The 20,639-nt window shown below is 44.6% G+C and overlaps 1 protein-coding gene and 1 non-coding gene across 2 annotated transcripts in view; both read left to right on the top strand.

Moving 5' to 3' along the window:
- Positions 1 to 20,639, top strand: part of LOC126426664 (voltage-gated potassium channel subunit beta-2) — a 718,526-nt gene that overhangs the window by 466,012 nt on the left and 231,875 nt on the right. The window lies entirely within an intron of this gene.
- On the top strand, positions 6,441 to 6,514 carry Trnat-ugu (transfer RNA threonine (anticodon UGU)). Its single transcript has one exon. It is a non-coding gene; the product is annotated as a tRNA-Thr (tRNA).

Below are 20,639 nucleotides of genomic sequence, written 5' to 3'. Positions count from 1 at the left end.
CGAGAGCGGCATCAAAGCAGTGTTCACACAGAAAACCATCACAACAAAACAACATCTACATCTACATGATTACTCTGCAGTTCACATTTAAGTGCTTAGCAGAAGGTTCATCGAACCACAATCATACTATCTCTCTACCATTCCACTCCCGAACAGCGCGCGGGAAAAACGAACACCTCAACCTTTCTGTTCGAGCTCTGATTTCTATTATTTTATTTTGATGATCATTCATACCTATGTAGGTTGGGCTCAACAAAATATTTTCGCATTCGGAAGAGAAAGTTGGTGACTGAAATTTCATAAATAGATCTCGCAGCGACGAAAAACGTCTTTGCTTTAATGACGTCCATCCCAACTCGCGTATCATATCTGCCACACTCTCTCCCCTATTACGTGATAATACAAAACGAGCTGCCCTTCTTTGCACCCTTTCGATGCCCTCGGTCAATCCCACCTGGTAAGGATCCCACGCCGCGCAGCAATATTCTAACAGAGGACGAACGAGTGTAGTGTAAGCTGTCTCTTTAGTGGACTTGTTGCATCTTCTAAGTGTCCTGCCAATGAAACGCAACCTTTGGCTCGCCTTCCCCACAATATTATCTATGTGTCTTTCCAACTGAAGTTGTTCGTAATTTCAACACCCAGGTACTTAGTTGAATTGACAGCCTCGAGAATTGTGCTATTTATCTAGTAATCGAATTCTAACGGATTTCTTTTGGAACTCGTGTGGATCGCCTCACACTTTTCGTTATTTAGCGTCAACTGCCACCTACCACACCATACAGCAATCTTTTCTAAATCGCTTTGCAACTGATACTGGTCTTCGAATGACCTTACTAGACGGTAACAGCATCGTCTGCGAACAGCCTAAGAGAACTGCTCAGATTGTCACCCAGGTCATTTATATAGATCAGGAACAGCAGAGGTCCCAGGACGCTTCCCTGGGGAACACCTGATATCACTTCAGTTTTACTCGATGATTTGCCGTCTATTACTACGAACTGCGACCTTCCTGACAGGAAATCACGAATCCAGCAGCACAACTGAGACGATACCCCATAGGCCCGCAGCTTGATTAGAAGTCACTTGTGAGGAACGGTGTCAAAAGCTTTCCGGAAATCTAGAAATACGGAATCAACTTGAGATCCCCTGTCGATAGCGGCCATTACTTCGTGCGAATAAAGAGCTAGCTGCGATGCACAAGAATGATGTTTCTGAAACCATGCTGATTACGTATCAATAGATCGTTCCCTTCGAGGTGATTCATAATGTTTGAATACAGTGTATGCTCCAAAACCCTACTGCAAACCGACTTCAATGATATAAGTCTGTAGTTCGAAGGATTACACCTACTACCCTTCTTGAACACTGGTGCGACCTGCGCAATTTTCCAATCAGTAGGTACAGATCTATCGGTGAGCGAGTGGTTGTATATGATTGCTAAGTAGGGAGCTATTGTATCAGCGTAATCTGAAAGGAACCTAATCGGTATACAGTCTGGACCTGAAGACTTGCCCGTGTCAAGCGATTTGAGTTGCTTCGCAACCCCTAAGGTATCTACTTCTAAGAAACTCATGCTAGCAGCTGTTCGTGCTTCAGATTCTGGAATATTCCATTCGTCTTCCCTAGTGAAGGAATTTCGGAAAACTGCGTTCAATAACTCCGCTTTAGCGGCACAGTCGTCGGTAACAGTACCATCGGCACTGCGCAGCGAAGGTATTGACTGCGTCTTGCCGCTTGTGTACTTAACATACGACCAGAATTTCTTCGGATTTTCTACCAAATTTCGAGACAATGTTTCGTTGTGGAACCTATTAAAGGCATCTAGCATTGAAGTCCGTGCCAAATTTCGCGCGTCTGTAAATTTTAGCCAATCTTCGGGATTTCGCGTTCTTCTGAACTTCGCATACTTTTTCCGTTGCCTCTGCAACAGAGTTCGGACCTGTTTTGTGTACCATGGGGGAGCAGTTCCATCTCTTACCAATTTATGAGGTATGAATCTCTCAATTGCTGTTGCTACTATATCTTTGAATTTGAGCCACATCTCGTCTACATTTGCATAGTCAGTTCGGAAGGAATGGAGATTGTCTCGTCCGCAGCTCGTGGTCGTGCGGTAGCGTTCTCGCTTCCCGCGCCCGGGTTCCTGGGTTCGATTCCCTGCGGGGTCAGGGATTTTCTCTGCCTCGTGATGACTGGGTGTTGTGTGATGTGCTTATGTTAGTTAGGTTTAAGTAATTCTAAGTTCTAGGGGACTGATGACCATAGATGCTAATTCCCATAGTGCTCAGAGCCATTTTGAGATTGTCTCTTAGGAAGGCTTCTAGTGACACTTTATCCGCTTTTTTAAATAAAATTATTTTGCGTTTGTTTCTGGTGGATTTGGAAGAAACGGTATTGAGCCTAGCTACAACGACCTTGTGATCACTAATCCCTGTATCAGTCATGATTCTCTCTATTAGCTCTGGATTGTTTGTGGCTAAGAGGTCAAGTGTGTTTTCGCAACCATTTACAATTCGCGTGGTTTCGTGGACTAACTGCTCGAAATAATTTTCGAAGAAAGCATTTAGGACAATCTCGGAAGATGTTTTCTGCCTACCACTGGTTTTGGACAAGTATTTTTGCCAACATATCGAGGGAAGGTTGAAGTCCCCACCAACTATAACCGTATGAGTGGGGTATTCATTTGTTACGAGACTCAAATTTTCTCTGAACTGTTCAGCAACGATATCATCGGAGTGTGGGGGTCGGTAGAAGGAGCCTCTACTACAAGGGGAAATGCAACATATGCAGCTATAGAGATATACGGTAATGCCAGTGGTTATTTTGTACATTAGTGAATAGTAATCCCGCATCAGTACATTTTGCTTTGCAATGACAGTGCTGCATTCAACTTTTTTCTAACTCGATTAGAGCACTGGATGTGGGCCGTGGCGGGTCACCGGAGTCGCGATCTCATTGGCCGGGCGCTGACGTGTCCTATCTCCCTGGCCAATCGGCGCGCGCCAAGTGGCAGCGGCTAATTGCAGGCGAGGCGAGCAACAGGCAGCGCCATTCCCGCCAATTAGTGGCCAAGAGGCGCCAAGGGTCAAGGGGCGCCGACACGTGGCCACTCTATTCTCGCGAGACTGGACATTACAAGTGCAGAACACCAGGAGCTGTAGACAATGTTGACTGCAACACCCTCTTTCAAATTCTCAAGGTGGCAGGGGTAAAATATAGGGAGCGAAAGGCTATTTATAATTTGTACAGAAACCAGATGGCAGTTATAAGAATCGAAGGACATGAAAGGGAAGCAGTGGTTGGGAAGGGAGTGAGACAGCCTCTCCCTGATGCTATTCAATCTGTATATTGAGCAAGCAGTAAAGGAAACAAAAGTTCGGAGTAGGTATTAAAATACGTGGAGAAGAAATAAAAACTTTGAGGTTCGCCGATGACATTGTAATTCTGTCAGAGACAGCAAAGGACTTGGAAGAGCAGTTGAATGGAATGGACAGTGTCTTGAAAGGAGGATATAAGATGAACATCAACAAAAGCAAAACAAGGATAATGGAATGTAGTCTAATTAAGTCGGGTGATGCTGAGGGAATTAGATTAGGAAATGAGGCACTTAAAGTAGTAAAGGAGTTTTGCTATTTGGGGAGCAAAATAACTGATGATGGTCGAAGTAGAGAGGATATAAAATGTAGGCTGGCAATGGCAAGGAAAGCGTTTCTGAAGAAGAGAAATTTGTTAACATCCAGTATAGATTTAAGTGTCAGGAAGTCATTTCTGAAAGTATTCGTATGGAGTGTAGCCATGTATGGAAGTGAAACGTGGACGATAAATAGTTTAGACAAAAAGAGAATAGAATCTTTCGAAATGTGGTGCTACAGAAGAACGCTGAAGATTAGATGGGTTGATCACATAACTAATGAGGAGGTACTGAATAGAATTGGGGAGAAGAGAAGTTTGTGGCACAACTTGACTAGAAGAAGGGATCGGTTGGTATGACGTGTTCTGAGGCATCAAGGGATCACAAATTTAGTACTGGAGGGCAGCGTGGAGGGTAAAAATCGTATAGGGAGACCAAGAGATGAATACACTAAGCAGATTCAGAAGGATGTAGGTTGCAGTAGGTACTGGGAGATGAAGAAGCTTGCACCGGATCGAGTAGTATGGAGAGCTGCATCAAACCAGTCTCAGGACTGAAGACCACAACAACAACATCCAGGAGGTACAGCGAAGAACGCAAGTCTACTTATATGTGTATATAGTATAGGGGGAAGAATACCTGATTGAATTTATAACTGATCTGGGGGGTATTAAGGGCGCAAAATTCAGTTCTGACATTAAGTCTGTCACCAGTAATGGCTGCTAGGTACCGAGTCGGACTGAGCTGTGATGTGAGACGATACGGGCCCATCACTGTGTGCTCCTCCAGCTGTTTTCCAGAGTCCTCCAGCCACGTTATGCGACGAGTGGAGCCGCGACAGACTCTTTGCAGCCAGTGACCGTGTGTGGTTAGTGGCTGACTGGTCTGGGGGTCGTGCTGGACAGGGCGGCACCACAGCACCCTCTGCACAGGTAGGGCAGCAAGAGCAGTGTGTGGTCTGGCGATATCTTGTTGGAAGTTAACTTCAAAGAGATTTAGAAGGCAGCCCAGAGCCACCGGCTTTAATACATCAGAAATGTAATGCATTGGGGTAGTTGGGTTGGGTTGTTTGTGGGAGGAGACCAGACAGCAAGGTCATTGGTCTCATCAGATTAAGGAAGGACTGGGAAGGAAGTCGGCCATGCCCTTTCAAAGGAACCATTCTGGCATTTGCCTGAAGTGATTTAGGGAAATCACGGAAAATCTAAATCAGGATGGCCGGACGCGGGACTGAACCATCGGCATCCTGAATGCGAGTCCAGTGTGTGCATTGGGCTGGTCCTCAGCCAACGGGCAGTCGTGCATTATCGTGTTGGAAGATGACTTCACAGAGACCTACAAGTTATGGCACAGTCCTTGGCCCCTACACATCAGAAATTAAATGTGTGCTATCCAAATTTCGCCTACGCCAACCGCAAGTGAACTTTTGTGAACATGTTGGTATCCCATATTGTCATGCCAGGTACTGCGCCCGTATATCAATGAAGAATGCAATCTGCCAACATTAGGTCTCGTTGGAGCCTCGACACAGGGATACACCCATTGTGATGCTGTACGCAGAGCTTGCTGCAGTCGTCTGAAAAGTCTCTGTGGTGGCATTCCACTGTCGAGTGCTGTTGTTGGGAGTCACTCTCGGCACACCTCTCTCTGCTGCTGGCTTCCATGCTGACAGTCCCTGGTGCTCCAGACGTCGACGCACTGCCTGTGAGAATACTTGTCTTAGTGCAAACAAGCCCATTTCCTGACGCAGGGTACATGACGTAGCTGCACAGACCTCCTCAGCTGAATACAACGTCTATCCTCTCGGGCGCTAGTCGTGTACAGCTGTTGAGATCCTGTATGGTGATGGGTATGCTCCCCTTAACCCATCCGTTCCATACTGTCATCACAATTGTGGTAACTCAACCAGAGTGAGCAGCAATATGCCTGAATGATAAACCACAGTCTTGATATGTGACAATACTGCCGCTGTAAAATTCCGTCTGGTACTGGCGGGTGTTTGTCCTCGTTACATTCTTCTCACAAACCAACAACATTCAACCCAGCGGAAAAATACTGATATCACAGCAGAAAGAAGGAGAATATGCTCCTGTTTAAAAGACTCTGAGTGAAAAATGTGCTACCAGTTACCCATCCTACCTTCTCAAAAACTTTTAGCATGCAAACAATTTGGCGCTATTTTAACGTGCAACTCACCTGTCACTCCAACAAGCTGCCCTAATTGTCAATCGCTGACACCCCACTGTTCCGAAAGAACAGACACCATTGATGACCTGCAGCCGTCTAGAACGAAATTAGAATTATATTAATACCTTAAGCTGCTGACGGGCGTTGATATATATCAACGGGGACAGATGAAAATGTGTGTCTCGACCGGGACTCGAACCCGGGATCTCCTCCTTACATGGGAGACGCTCTATCCATCTTTTTTTATTTTTTTATTTGCTATCCATCTGAGCCACCGAGGGCACAGATAGTGCGACTGCAGGGACTATTTCTCACCTTATATGTCCTCACACTACATTCGTAGTGTCCCACCCCAACACACTCAGCACTCGTGGAAGACATTCTTACCAAGTCCAGTAAGAGTTCGGGGAATATGTGTGCATCCGCACAGAAGAAGGAGGCCATGGCTGGTGTTGCCAGAACTATATACTTATATGGATATGGTGTCTGTTCTTTCGGACATGGTAAGAGTGTCTTCCACGAGTAATGAGTGTGTTGGGGTGGGACGCTACAAATGTAGTGTGTGGACATACAAGGTGAGAATGTGGGTCTCGCAGTAGGCGTGCGTATGCCATCCTCTGCGTCCTCGGTGGCTCAGATGGATAGAGCGTCTGCCATGTAAGCAGGAGATCCCGGGTTCGAGTCCCGGTCGGGGCACACATTTAAATCTGTCCCCGTTGATATATATCAACGCCCGTCAGCATCTGAAGGTATTAATATAATTCTAATAAATCGGTAGTTTATTTCTGATCTAGATTCTGACTATAACATAGTCATCATCAGTGCTAAAATACAAAAACAGATAGATTCAGAACAGGTAGCAGATATGTATATAACGCTGTTGTACAAATCCATGTAAGTAGGAACATAGCACTAGCATAACATTACCAGAACAGTCACACGGGAAGCAACATGTCAGACCATAAACTTGTCAGAAATGACACAGCCTCTACACGGCAGAAATAAAACAGACCATTAATTAGAACCAAAGCAAACTGCATGAGCCGGCCGGAGTGGCCGAGCGGTTCTAGGCGCTACAGTCTGGAACCGCGCGACTGCTACGGTCGCAGGTTCGAATCCTGCCTCGGGCATGGATGTGTGTCACGTCCTTAGGTTAGTTAGGTTTAAGTAGTTCTAAGTTCTAGGGGACTGATGACCACAGAAGTTAAGTCCCATAGTGCTCAGAGCCATTTGAACCATTTGAACCAAACTGCATGAATTGCGCATCATCGAAGACATGTAGTGCCCTCTGTTGGAGTGTAAATTCCAGAAGCCATATTTTAATTTTATTGAAGACCGTAACCACTAAATGAATCTTAAAATACGGTATATACGCGATAAGGAAATTAGATCTAGTGAATATATAAATGCGTATGAAAATCAACACAATTTACATGCAAAGAAAGTCGTAAAGGATATGTGGCTTTCCGTGTGTGATTGCACTGAGTCTTCTACATCTACATCTACATCCATACTCCGCAAGCCACCTGACGGTATGTGGCGGAGGGTACCTTAAGTACCTCTATCGGTTCTTCCCTCTATTCCAGTCTCGTATTGTTCGTGGAAAGAAAGATGGTCGGTATGCCTCTGTGTGGGCTCTGATCTCTGATTTTATCCTCACGGTCTCTTCGCGAGATATACGTAGGAGGGAGCAATATACTGCTTGATTCCTCCATGAAGGTATGTTCTCGAAACTTCAACAGAAGCCCGTACCGAGCTACTGAGCGCCTCTCCTGCAGACTCTTCCACTGGAGTTGGTCCATCATCTCCGTAACGCTTTCGCGATTACTAAATGATCCTGTAACGAAGTGTTCTGCTCTCCGTCGGATCTTCTCTATCTCTTCTATCGCCCCTATCTGGTACGGATCCCACACTGCTGAGCAGTATTCAAGCAGTGGGCGAACAAGGGTACTGTAACCTACTTCCTTTGTTTTCGGAGTACATATCCTTAGGATTCTTCCAATGAATCTCAGTCTAGCATCTCCTTTACCGACGATTAATTGTATATGATCTTTCCATTTTAAATCACTCCTAATGCGTACTCCCAGATAATTTATGGAATTAACTGTTTCCAGTTGCTGACCTGCTGTATTGTAGCTAAATGATAAGGGATCTTTCTTTCTATGTATTCTCAGCACATTGCACTTGTCTACATTGAGATTCAATTGCCATTCCCTGCACCATGCGTCAATTCGTTGCAGATCCTCCTGCATTTCAGTACAATTTTCCATTGTTACAACCTTTCGATATACCACAGCATCATCAGCAAAAAGCCTCAGTGAACTTCCGATGTCATCCACAAGGTCATTTATGTATATTGTGAATAGCAACAGTCCTACGACACTCCCCTGCGGCACACCTGAAATCACTCTTACTTCGGAAGACTTCTCTCCGTTGAGAATGACATGCTGCGTTCTGTTATGTAGGAAGTCTTGAATGCAATCACACAATTGGTCTGATAGTCCATATGCTCTTACTTTGTTCATTAAACGGGGAACTGTATCAAACGCCTTGCGGAAGTCAAGAAACACGGCATCTACCTGGGAACCCGTGTCTATGGCCCTCTGAGTCTCGTGGACGAATAGCGCGAGCTGGGTTTCACACGACCGTCTTTTTCGAAACCCATGCTGATTCCTACAGAGTAGATTTCTAGTCTGCAGGGAAGTCATTATACTCGAACATAATAAGTGTTCCAGAATTCTACAACTGATCCACATTAGAGATATAGGTCTATAGTTCTGCACATCTGTTCGACGTCCCTTCTTGAAAACGGGGATGACCTGTGCCCTTTTCCAATCCTTTGGAACGCTACGCCCTTCTAGAGACCTACGGTACACCGCTGCAAGAAGGGGGGCAAGTTCCTTCGCGTATTCGCGTACTGGTATCCCATCAGGTCCAGCGTCCTGTCCTCTTTTGAGCGATTTTAATTGTTTCTCTATCCCTCTGTCGTCTATTTCGATATCTACCATTTTGTCGTCTGTGCGACCATCTAGAGAAGGAACTACAGTGCAGTACAGTCTTAGACTTATGACCACAGCAGTTGAGTCCCATAGTGCTCAGAGCCATTTGAACCAAGCCAGTACAGCCTTATAATGAGTCTAAAGGGTTAAAACCAATTTACGGAAGTTTTATGCAGCACGTTTCATCAATATGTGCCATAAGTTATAAAGAGTCATGAGGCGTCCTTTCTGCGATTATACTTTCGTGAGGTGATCTTCTGGAAGAGACCAAGATATTTTGCCCTCACAGATCTTCCAGCGTCTACCTGCTTAATGAGCAGATGCTGGTAAAAAAATTCCTACTTTTGGGAGCTTGTTGAAAACCATCTTGTCAAATAGAGAAGGTGTGTCGACTGATAAGGGATACATCCGATGTCTGCCACCCTTATACACGATGTTTCCGTAACGGCGTGCAAAAATTCAACAGGACATAGAGGATGCTCCATTGAACAATTTCAGGGGTGATCTTCTGGAAGAGACCAAGATATTTTGCCCTCACAGATCTTCCAGCGTCTACCTGCTTAATGAGCAGATGCTGGTAAAAAAATTCCTACTTTTGGGAGCTTGTTGAAAACCATCTTGTCAAATAGAGAAGGTGTGTCGACTGATAAGGGATACATCCGATGTCTGCCACCCTTATACACGGTGTTTCCGTAACGGCGTGCAAAAATTCAACAGGACATAGAGGATGCTCCATTGAACAATTTCAGGGGTGATCTTCTGGAAGAGACCAAGATATTTTGCCCTCACAGATCTTCCAGCGTCTACCTGCTTAATGAGCAGATGCTGGTAAAAAAATTCCTACTTTTGGGAGCTTGTTGAAAACCATCTTGTCAAATAGAGAAGGTGTGTCGACTGATAAGGGATACATCCGATGTCTGCCACCCTTATACACGGTGTTTCCGTAACGGCGTGCAAAAATTCAACAGGACATAGAGGATGCTCCATTGAACAATTTCAGGGGTGATCTTCTGGAAGAGACCAAGATATTTTGCCCTCACAGATCTTCCAGCGTCTACCTGCTTAATGAGCAGATGCTGGTAAAAAAATTCCTACTTTTGGGAGCTTGTTGAAAACCATCTTGTCAAATAGAGAAGGTGTGTCGACTGATAAGGGATACATCCGATGTCTGCCACCCTTATACACGGTGTTTCCGTAACGGCGTGCAAAAATTCAACAGGACATAGAGGATGCTCCATTGAACAATTTCAGGTACGGACCCTGTGATCCGAGACGCCAGCTTAACGAGATAATAGCAATAGAACCACATTACTGTGTACTTTTTTTATTTACATTAGTTACAGTTAACTACAAATACCTCATCGATACAATGAACGTACCGTTTGTACACTGTCTTACAAAACATGCTGAAACTAATGGCCATCAACCTCACTGCAAGCATGACATCGATGAACAAGACTCTGACACATCCTGACAAATATCCCTGATGTGTTTCCAATCATATCACAGACAAAATGTTAAACATGGCTGAAGCAGCAACTGTCGAAAATCTTCACGGTAAATGACAATAGCCAAATAGTTGCAGGATAAAGATTTATTGAAATCCTTGACCACGGTTTCGGTATATCTGAATATACCTCCATCAGAAGAAAAAATATACTGAAATCACATCCTGCTGTGGAGGTGCATAAAACAATCGTCTACATCTACATCTACATGATTGCTCTGCTGTTCACAGTAAAGTGCCTGGCAGAGTGTTCAATGAACCACCTTCATTCAAGCTGTCTCTCTACCGTTCCACTCTCGAACGGCACGCGGGAAAAACGAGCACTTAAATTTTTCTGAGCGAGCCCCGATTTCTCTTATTTTATCGTGATGATCATTCCTCCCTATGTAGGTGTGTGCCAACAGAATGTTTTCGCAATAGGAGGAGAAAACTGGTGATTGAAATTTCATGTCTGCCACACTCTCTCCCCTATTTCGCGATAATACAAAACGAGCTGCCCTTGTTTGTACTTTTTCGATGTCATCCGTCAGTCCCACCTGATGCGGATCCCACACCGCACAGCAATACTGCAGAATAGGGCGGACAAGCGTGGTGTAAGCAGTCTCTTTAGTACACCTGTTGCACCTTCTAAGTGTTCTGCCAATGAATCGCAGTCTTTGGTTTGCTCTACCCACAATATTATCTATGTGATCGTTCGAATTTAGGTTATTTCTAATTGTAATCCCTAAGTATTTAGTTGAATTTACAGCCTTCAGATTTGTGGGAGTTGTCAAGTAATCGAAATTTAGCTGATTTCTTTTAGTACTCATGTGAATAACTTCACACTTTTCCTTATTCAGGGTCAATTGCCACTTTTCGCACCTTAGAGATATCTTATCTAAATCATTTTGCAAGTCGTTTTGATCATGTGATGACTTTACAAGACGGTAAATGACAGCATCATCTGAAAACAATCTAAGACGGATACTCAGATTGTCTCCTACGTCGTTAATATAGATCAGGTACAACAGATGGCCTATAACACTTCCTTGGGGAACTCCGGATATTACTTCTGTTCTACGTCGTCAGTAGTTAAAATTAAAATTTCACCTCCATCTGTACAGCATATTTATGAGGCCTTTGGCACGGTTGTTTTATGCACCTCCACTGCAGGATGTGATTTCAGTGTATTTTGGCTTCTGATGAAGGTATATTTAGACATACTGAAACCGTGGTCAAGGATTTCAATAAATCTTTATCCTGCGACTGTGAATATCAGAGGCAGCTAAATTCTGGCACTAGTTACATCTCCATATCCACTGGCGTCCCATACAGAAATAGCTTTAGGTGTCTCCATAGGAAGTAATCGAGGCGATTCAGGTCAGGTGACTTCGGAGGCCATGGAATAGGACCTCCCCCTCCAACCCAGCGACCAGGAAATACTCTCTCTGTAGTGCTACACTGTATTGTACCCTGCGTCTCTGAACAGCATTGAGTAACGAATCGCTCTGTCATTGATTCATAGCACGTTCTGTCATGAGGCAACGTAGATGCGGTACAACAGAGCCACCTTACGGACAAGTAATGTAAACAAAACCTTCATCATGACTTCCTAGTAATCAGGCTCGTACTCCTTGTTTCCTTGCAGGAAAAAAGAATGTACATGTAAATGCACACCACAGTACGTGAAAACGTGTACGCACGTTAGTGGTAAATAAGTTGGAAAACAGTAATGCTAGACAAAGCGGTAAACAAGTTCAGTTCCGTATCTCCTTAAGCTCTCAAGGCTGTCAATTCAACTACGTACCTGGGTGTTAAAATTACGAACAACTTCAATTGGAAAGACCACATAGATAATACTGTGGAGTAGGCGAGCCAAAGGTTGCGTTTCATTGGCAGGACACTTGGAAGATGCAACAAGTCCACTAAAGAGACAGCTTACACTACACTCGTTCGTCCTCTGTTAGATCATTGCTGCGCGGTGTGGGACCCTTACCAGGTGGGACTGACGGAGGACATCGAAAGGGTGCAAAAAAGGGCAGCTCGTTTTGTATTATCACGTAATAGGGGAGAGAGTGTGGCAGATATGATACGCGAGTTGGGATGGAAGTCATTAAAGCAAAGACGTTTTTCGTCGCGGCGAGGTCTATTTATGAAATTTCAGTCACCAACTTTCTCTTCCGAATGCGAAAATACACTCCTGGAAATGGAAAAAAGAACACATTGACACCGGTGTGTCAGACCCACCATACTTGCTCCGGACACTGCGAGAGGGCTGTACACGCAATGATCACACGCACGGCACAGCGGACACACCAGGAACCGCGGTGTTGGCCGTCGAATGGTGCTAGCTGCGCAGCATTTGTGCACCGCCGCCGTCAGTGTCAGCCAGTTTGCCGTGGCATACGGAGCTCCATCGCAGTCTTTAACACTGGTAGCATGCCGCGACAGCGTGGACGTGAACCGTATGTGCAGTTGACGGACTTTGAGCGAGGGCGTATAGTGGGCATGCGGGAGGCCGGGTGGACGTACCGCCGAATTGCTCAACACATGGGGCGTAAGGTCTCCACAGTACATCGATGTTGTCGCCAGTGGTCGGCGGAAGGTGCACGTGCCCGTCGACCTGGGACCGGACCGCAGCGACGCACGGATGCACGCCAAGACCGTAGGATCCTACGCAGTGCCGTAGGGGACCGCACCGCCACTTCCCAGCAAATTAGGGACACTGTTGCTCCTGGGGTATCGGCGAGGACCATTCGCAACCGTCTCCATGAAGCTGGGCTACGGTCCCGCACACCGTTAGGCCGTCTTCCGCTCACGCCCCAACATCGTGCAGCCCGCCTCCAGTGGTGTCGCGACAGGCGTGAATGGAGGGACGAATGGAGACGTGTCGTCTTCAGCGATGAGAGTCGCTTCTGCCTTGGTGCCAATGATGGTCGTATGCGTGTTTGGCGCCGTGCAGGTGAGCGCCACAATCAGGACTGCATACGACCGAGGCACACAGGGCCAACACCCGGCATCATGGTGTGGGGAGCGATCTCCTACACTGGCCGTACACCACTGGTGATCGTCGAGGGGACACTGAATAGTGCACGGTACATCCAAACCGTCATCGAACCCATCGTTCTACCATTCCTAGACCGGCAAGGGAACTTGCTGTTCCAACAGGACAACGCACGTCCGCATGTATCCCGTGCCACCCAACGTGCTCTAGAAGGTGTAAGTCAACTACCCTGGCCAGCAAGATCTCCGGATCTGTCCCCCATTGAGCATGTTTGGGACTGGATGAAGCGTCGTCTCACGCGGTCTGCACGTCCAGCACGAACGCTGGTCCAACTGAGGCGCCAGGTGGAAATGGCATGGCAAGCCGTTCCACAGGACTACATCCAGCATCTCTACGATCGTCTCCATGGGAGAATAGCAGCCTGCATTGCTGCGAAAGGTGGATATACACTGTACTAGTGCCGACATTGTGCATGCTCTGTTGCCTGTGTCTATGTGCCTGTGGTTCTGTCAGTGTGATCATGTGATGTATCTGACCCCAGGAATGTGTCAATAAAGTTTCCCCTTCCTGGGACAATGAATTCACGGTGTTCTTATTTCAATTTCCAGGAGTGTATTTTGTTGAGCCCAACCTACATAGGTAGGAATGATCATCAAAATAAAATAAGAGAAATCAGAGCTCGAACAGAAAGGTTTAGGTGTTCGTTTACTTCCGCGCGCTGTTCGGGAGTGGAATGGTAGGGAGATGTGGTTCGATGAACCCTCTGCCAAGCACTTAAATGTGAATTGCAGAGTAATCATGTAGATGTAGATGCCTTCTCTGACCCCAGGTTCCCTGCCTCACAGTGTTCAGTGAAGCATTACTTATGTCCTGTTACATTTTTGCAACCTCTGAGGACAAAACATCCAGTATATAGCACTAGAGAGCGGCAATTTTTTATATGAGTGCACTAGTCGTATTTTTTTTAAGTTTTCTTTATATGTTCCAGATGTTTGTTCCCAGGTACTCTTTACTTGTTTTAACATCAACCTGCATGATAACAGTGTAACTCAGTTTTATATTTGAGATAAAGATTTCGTTTTTACATTTTAGTAGATAACTCGACATTATTCCACCAGAGAGATGGAGCTCTATTGGATATGAAAAATTGGCCACATTCGAGTAAGACTCGCGCACCTGGGGTTCCTTGCGAACTTACCGTATTTACTCGAATCCAAGCTGCACTTTTTTTCCGGTTTTTGTAATCCAAAAAACCGCCTGCGGCTTAGAATCGAGTGCAAAGTAAGCGGAAGTTCTGAAAAATGTTGGTAGGTGCCGCCACAACTAGCTTCTGCCGTCGGATATATGTAGCGCTACACAAAGATGAATACTGGCGCCAAAATCTCTGCGTCAGTAAATAAATTTTAAAAAAAGTGGAAGATGAGCTTTTTTTCTCCGCCCCGAGTTTCGACCACTGCATTTTCATACATTATCCGATGAAATAAATACAAATTCCGTATTGTTCATCTTCGAATGTAGCAGCATTTCAATGTACTACGAAAATCCGACTGGCAAGACTGTTTGGGATGTTTGTCAGTATGGCCACCTCTACGTTCTGAATTTTTTCCTACCTGTGAGATGATTGCTAATAGGAACTTTTATGTATTGTGAATCACATGCAGTATTGTCTTCACCATAAGAATAATACGAATATAAACATTTTGCCATGTATTGTTTCGTGTTTGCTGCTATCTCATTTAAATCCTGTCTGCCTAATAGACTACGAAACTAGAGTGAGACAACAGCAAACGCGGAAGAATGTACATATCGTGTCATGTTTATTTTCGTATTATTCTTATGCATAATAGTGGTACAATCAGAAATGAAGCACGGCAATTGACTACAGTTTTAAATCTAAGATGACTCCGATTTCTGTGCAGAATGTAATGTACTAAAGAGGCGTCTGCAAAGATTTTCAAACGGGGAAAAATTTTCGCTAAACTCTCGTTCAGAACATCTTCTATCATACGCAGTCTATTATTTGCTTCTTGATGATTATCGAAGAAAGCAGCAGTGTAAGTAACAACAGCCTCTTGCTATTGTTTCGCTAATGAGAAAATTCCTCTCTTTTGTTTTTTAATTGAAAGCATCGGTAGCGCGCTCAAAAGTTAGCCATGCCACGAGTGGCGACAGGTCGTAAACACACATTATCAGAATGCGACAAACAATGCATGACACAGTACAGTAATGCATTTTCAGCTTAGTCTGACGTAAACACCTATAACAAAGAGAAGAGCACTTATCAGATCAAAGAAAAATAAGCAATCGATTCAAACCGGAGGAAGCACGTGAAAAAGGAAGGGTACCCGTATAAATACAGACGGAGGGCCTGACGCATAGCGATGGCTACCTGGTAAAGCTTAACTGCTAAGCTAACGACTCGAACCAAACTACTGTAGCTGTATTGTCATTCATTCGACCTAATATGTGTCTCATATTACAATGGACCAACTTTGTTTAGATTTGGTGGTGCGACCTAAAATTTTCCACTCCCCTTGAATTTAGAGTCTCAAATTTCAGGTGCGGCTTAGATTCGGGAAAATTTTTTTCCTAGATTTCGAGTCTCATTTTTCAGGTGCGGCTTAGATTCGAGTGCGGCTTAGCTTCGAGTAAATACGGTATATATACGAGGGCGGTTCAGAAAGTAACCTCCGATTGGTCACAGTGCGGGTTGTGGGGGGAGTAGCGACGCCATCTGTGCGTTCACGCACTCAACAGGTCAGTCGGCATCAAGCCGTGGTCGAGTGAACGTCGTACCTACGCTAGTTTAGTTTTTGTGGCAGTTTCAAATGTGTGCTGCAATAGAAAACCCCCAAATGTGAAGTGCGTGCTGTCATAAGGTTTCTTACAGCCAAAGGATATTCTGCAGCAGCTATTCATCGTGAGCTTTGTGCCGTGTACGGACCAAGAGTTATGAGTGAAGGAGTTGTCCGTGAATGGGTACGTTTATTTAAAAGTGGACGAGAAAACGTTCATGATGAAGAGAGGAGTGGTAGACCATCATTGGTGACTGACGAACTCGTTCAGACAGTTGATGCAAAAGTTCGTGAAAATCGACGTTTCTCAATGTCGGAGTTGTCTACTGGTTTTCCACAGATTTCTAAGACTCTCTTGTACGAGATAGTGACAGCAAGATTGGGTTACCGTAAGTTCTGTGCACGATGGGTGCCCAAAATTCTTACTGACCACCACAGAACTCAAAGAATGGCCTCTGCATTAGACTTTCTGTCACGTTATGAGGACGAAGGAGAACCATTGTTAAACAGAATCGTGACCGGTGACGAAAGCTGGATTAAGTACGTGAACCCTGAGACAAAAGAACAATCAAAGATGTGGGCACATTCAAATTCGCCTACCAAACCAAGAAAAGCCTCGCAAGATTTTTCTGCCAGAAAACTGATGGTAACGGTGTTTTGGGATGCCAAAGGGGTGTTGTTGGTTGAATTCATGGAACGTGGTACGACCATTAACCAAGACGTGTACTGTGAAACAATAAAAAAGTTACGACGGGCTATACAGAACAAACGCCGTGGTATGCTGACTTCCGGTATCGTTTTTTTGCACGATAACGCCCGTCCTCACTCTGCTCGCAGAACAGCGGCCCTTCTTGAGTCCTTCAAGTGGGACGTTATCAACCATCCACCTTACAGCCCAGACCTGGCGCCAAGTGATTATCACCTCTTCATGCATTTGAAGAAATGGCTCGGGTCACAGCGGTTTGATGACGACGAAGAGCTCAAAGATGCGGTCACAGGCTGGCTCCAGGCACAAGCGGGTGATTTTTATGCAGAAGGAATTTCAAAGCTCTTGAAGAGATACGATAAGTGCCTCAATCGCTATGGAGACTATGTAGAAAAATAGCGCAAAGATGTAGTTGTATGATGTATATATTAAAATATTTTTATTTAACTTGGTGTATTTTTTTAAATCAACCGGAGGTTACTTTCTGAACGGCCCTCGTATATATATATATATATATATATATATATATATATATATATATATATATATATATAGGGTGTTACAAAAAGGTACGGCCAAACTTTCAGGAAACATCCGTCACACACAAAGAAAGAAAATATGTTATATGGACATGTGTCCGGAAACGCTTACTTTCCATGTTAGAGCTCATTTTATTACTTCTCTTCAAATCACATTAATCATGGAATGGAAACACACAGCAACAGAAGGTACCAGCGTGACTTCAAACACTTTGTTACAGAAAACGTTCAAAATGTCCTCCGTTAGCGAGGATACATGCATCCACCCTCCGTCGCACGGAATCCCCGATGCGCTGATGCAGCCCTGGAGAATGGCGTATTGTATCACAGCCGTCCACAATACGAGCACGAAGAGTCTCTACATTTGGTACCGGGGCTGCGTAGACAAGAGCTTTCAAATGCCCCCATAAATGAAAGTCAAGAGGGTTGAGGTCAGAGAGCGTGGAGGCCATGGAATTGGTCCGCCTCTACCAATCCATCGGTCACCGAATCTGTTGTTGAGAAGCGTACGAGCACTTCGACTGAAATGTGCAGGAGCTCCATCGTGCATGAACCACATGTTGTGTCGTACTTGTAAAGGCACATGTTCTAGCAGCACAGGTAGGGTATCCCGTATCAAATCATGATAACGTGCTGCATTGAGCGTAGGTGGAAGAACAAACTAAAATGAGCTGTAACATGGAAATTAAGCGTTTCCGGATACGTCCACATAACATCTTTTCTTTATTTGTGTGTGAGGAATGTTTCCTGAAAGTTTGGCCGTACCTTTTTGTAATACCCAGTATATATATATATATATATATATATATATATATATATATATATATATATATATAGCGAAGTCCGTAGACCCCTTCTTTTTGTATGTTCTGACTACTCTGATTATATATATATATATATATATATATGTGTGTGTGTGTGTGTGTGTATGTGTATAGGGTGGGTCATTAACTTTTGCCATCTAGAATAACTCAGAAAGTATGATAGTAGCTGAAAAGTTTGTGGTACAAGTGTAGCATGTTGCATTGGACAACGGGGGCCATAATATGACGTTGGGTTTTTGTTACTAGGTGGAGTCGCGTCAGAGATATTAAGGTCAACTCTGTTTTTTTTTTTTTTTAAATGGGATGCTATAGTTTGGTACTTATTTTGTGATAGCGGCTATCGAGACGAATCCATTGATGCGTTACAGTAAGGTCTTTGAAGGTCAACGAAGGTCACAAAGGCGGTATGAACGTCCATTTACAGAAGGCGTTCCAAGTGATGACATTGGTATCAATGCACTGCTGCAATCTTCTTATCATGGATTGAGTGGTATTCCTTATCACATCGGCACTTACTGAAGCATATCCTCCGACAATTCTCTCTGGTATATCGTCCAAATAGTGAATATTCGCCGAGTACGGCGTATCCATCTAACGTACCATTGACATGTAACCACCATTGACGATTTCGCAGTACAACACTAATAGGAACGGTAAGACTAGTATCGTCGAATGAAGCGAATGTGAATGATGTACTCCTTCTCATTCACAGAGGATGCCAACGAAATTCAGTGAGAGCTAGAGACTTACAAGCTGAAAGATGCCCTCAACGTACTCACCCTACACGTCGTACATTTAAATATGTGTATGATAAACTGAGGACAACTCGATCTTTAACACTTCGGAAATATATCCGGCAAAGGAAAGTTACTAACGGGGAAATGGAAATTGGTACTCTTGCCACTGTGGTTCGAAATCCTTGTGTTAGTTCGTGTCAAATCGCAAGGTAATCCGACATGAGCCAGAGTAGTGTTGTTCGTGTTCTGCATCGCCATAAATATCATCCTTACCACATCAGTCTCCACCAAGAATTAACTGGTACGGGTTGTATGAGTCGCATTGCCTATGGGCTCAGCTTGAGATTCAGAGGGATGACACATTTATTAATTTGATTTTGTTTACTGACGAAGCTAGATACACAAACTATGGAAATGTTAATTTGCGTAACATGGATTATTGGGCAACTGAAAATCCATGTTGGCTGCGGCTATGCACACCAAAAATTTTGGTCGGTGAATGTTTGGTGCGGGATACTGGAGGACAGAATTATAGGTCCCTATTTCATCGAAGGAAATCTTAATGATAGGAAGTACACCACATTCCTGCAAGAAACATTAGGTCTGTTACTGGAAGAAATACCTTTAGGAACAGCGAACAGAATGTGCTATCAACACGATGGGTGTCCAGCACATTTTTCACTGATGGCTCGAAATGAGTTGCAATTCCCAAATCGTTAGATTGGACGCGAAGGAGATGTGTCGTGGCCGGATAGTTCGCAGGACTTGACGCCTCTGGATTTTTTGTTGTGGGGAATCGTAAAAGACATCGTTTATAAAGGCGTTCTAACGACACCTGACCATATGCGAGAGAGAATTGTCACAGCATGTGCTTCGATAAGTGCCGATGTCATACGGAATACCACTCAATCCATGATAAGAAGATTGCAGCTCTGCACTGATACCAATGGACATCAATTCGAACGCCTTCTGTAAATGGACGTCCATGCCACCTTGCTGACCTTCAAAGACCTTACTGTTACACATCATTGGACTTGTCTCGATAGCCGCTATCAGTAAATAAGTACCAAACTATAGCATCCCATTTTAGAAAAACAAAGTTGAGGTTGATATCTCTGAAGTGACCACACCTAGCAACAAAAAAGCAGTATCATATTATGGCCCCCGTTGTCCCATGCAACTTTTGTCCCACAAACTTTTCAGCTCCCATCATACTTTCGGAGCAATTCTTGGTGGCAATAGTTAGTGACTCAACATATATATACCCACTACTGGCCATTAAAATTGCTACACCAAGAGGAAATGCAGATCATTTTGGACAAATATATTATACTGGAACTTACATGTGATTACATTTTCACGTAATTTGGCTGCATAGATCCTGAGAAATCAGTACCCAGAACAACCATCTCCGGCCGTAATAACGGCCTCGATACGCCTGGGCATTGAGTCAAACAGAGCTTGGATGGCGTGTACAGGTACAGCTAACCATGCAGCTTCAACACGATACCACAGTTCATCAAGAGTAGTGACTGGCGTATTGTGACGAGCCAGTTGCTCGGCCACCATTGACCAGACGTTTTCAATTGGTGAGAGATCAGGAGAATGTGCTGGCCAGGGCAGCAGTCGAACATTTTCTGTATCTAGAAAGGCCCGTACAGGACCTGCAACATGCGGTCGTGCATTATCCTGCAGAAATGTAGGGTTTCGCAGGGATCGAATGAAGGGTGG

The sequence above is a fragment of the Schistocerca serialis genome, chromosome 11 (assembly GCF_023864345.2).
Source record: "Schistocerca serialis cubense isolate TAMUIC-IGC-003099 chromosome 11, iqSchSeri2.2, whole genome shotgun sequence".
Taxonomy (NCBI): domain Eukaryota; kingdom Metazoa; phylum Arthropoda; class Insecta; order Orthoptera; family Acrididae; genus Schistocerca; species Schistocerca serialis.
Note: the sequence above shows the minus strand (reverse complement) of the source record. Positions and strands in the feature narration are given on the sequence as shown.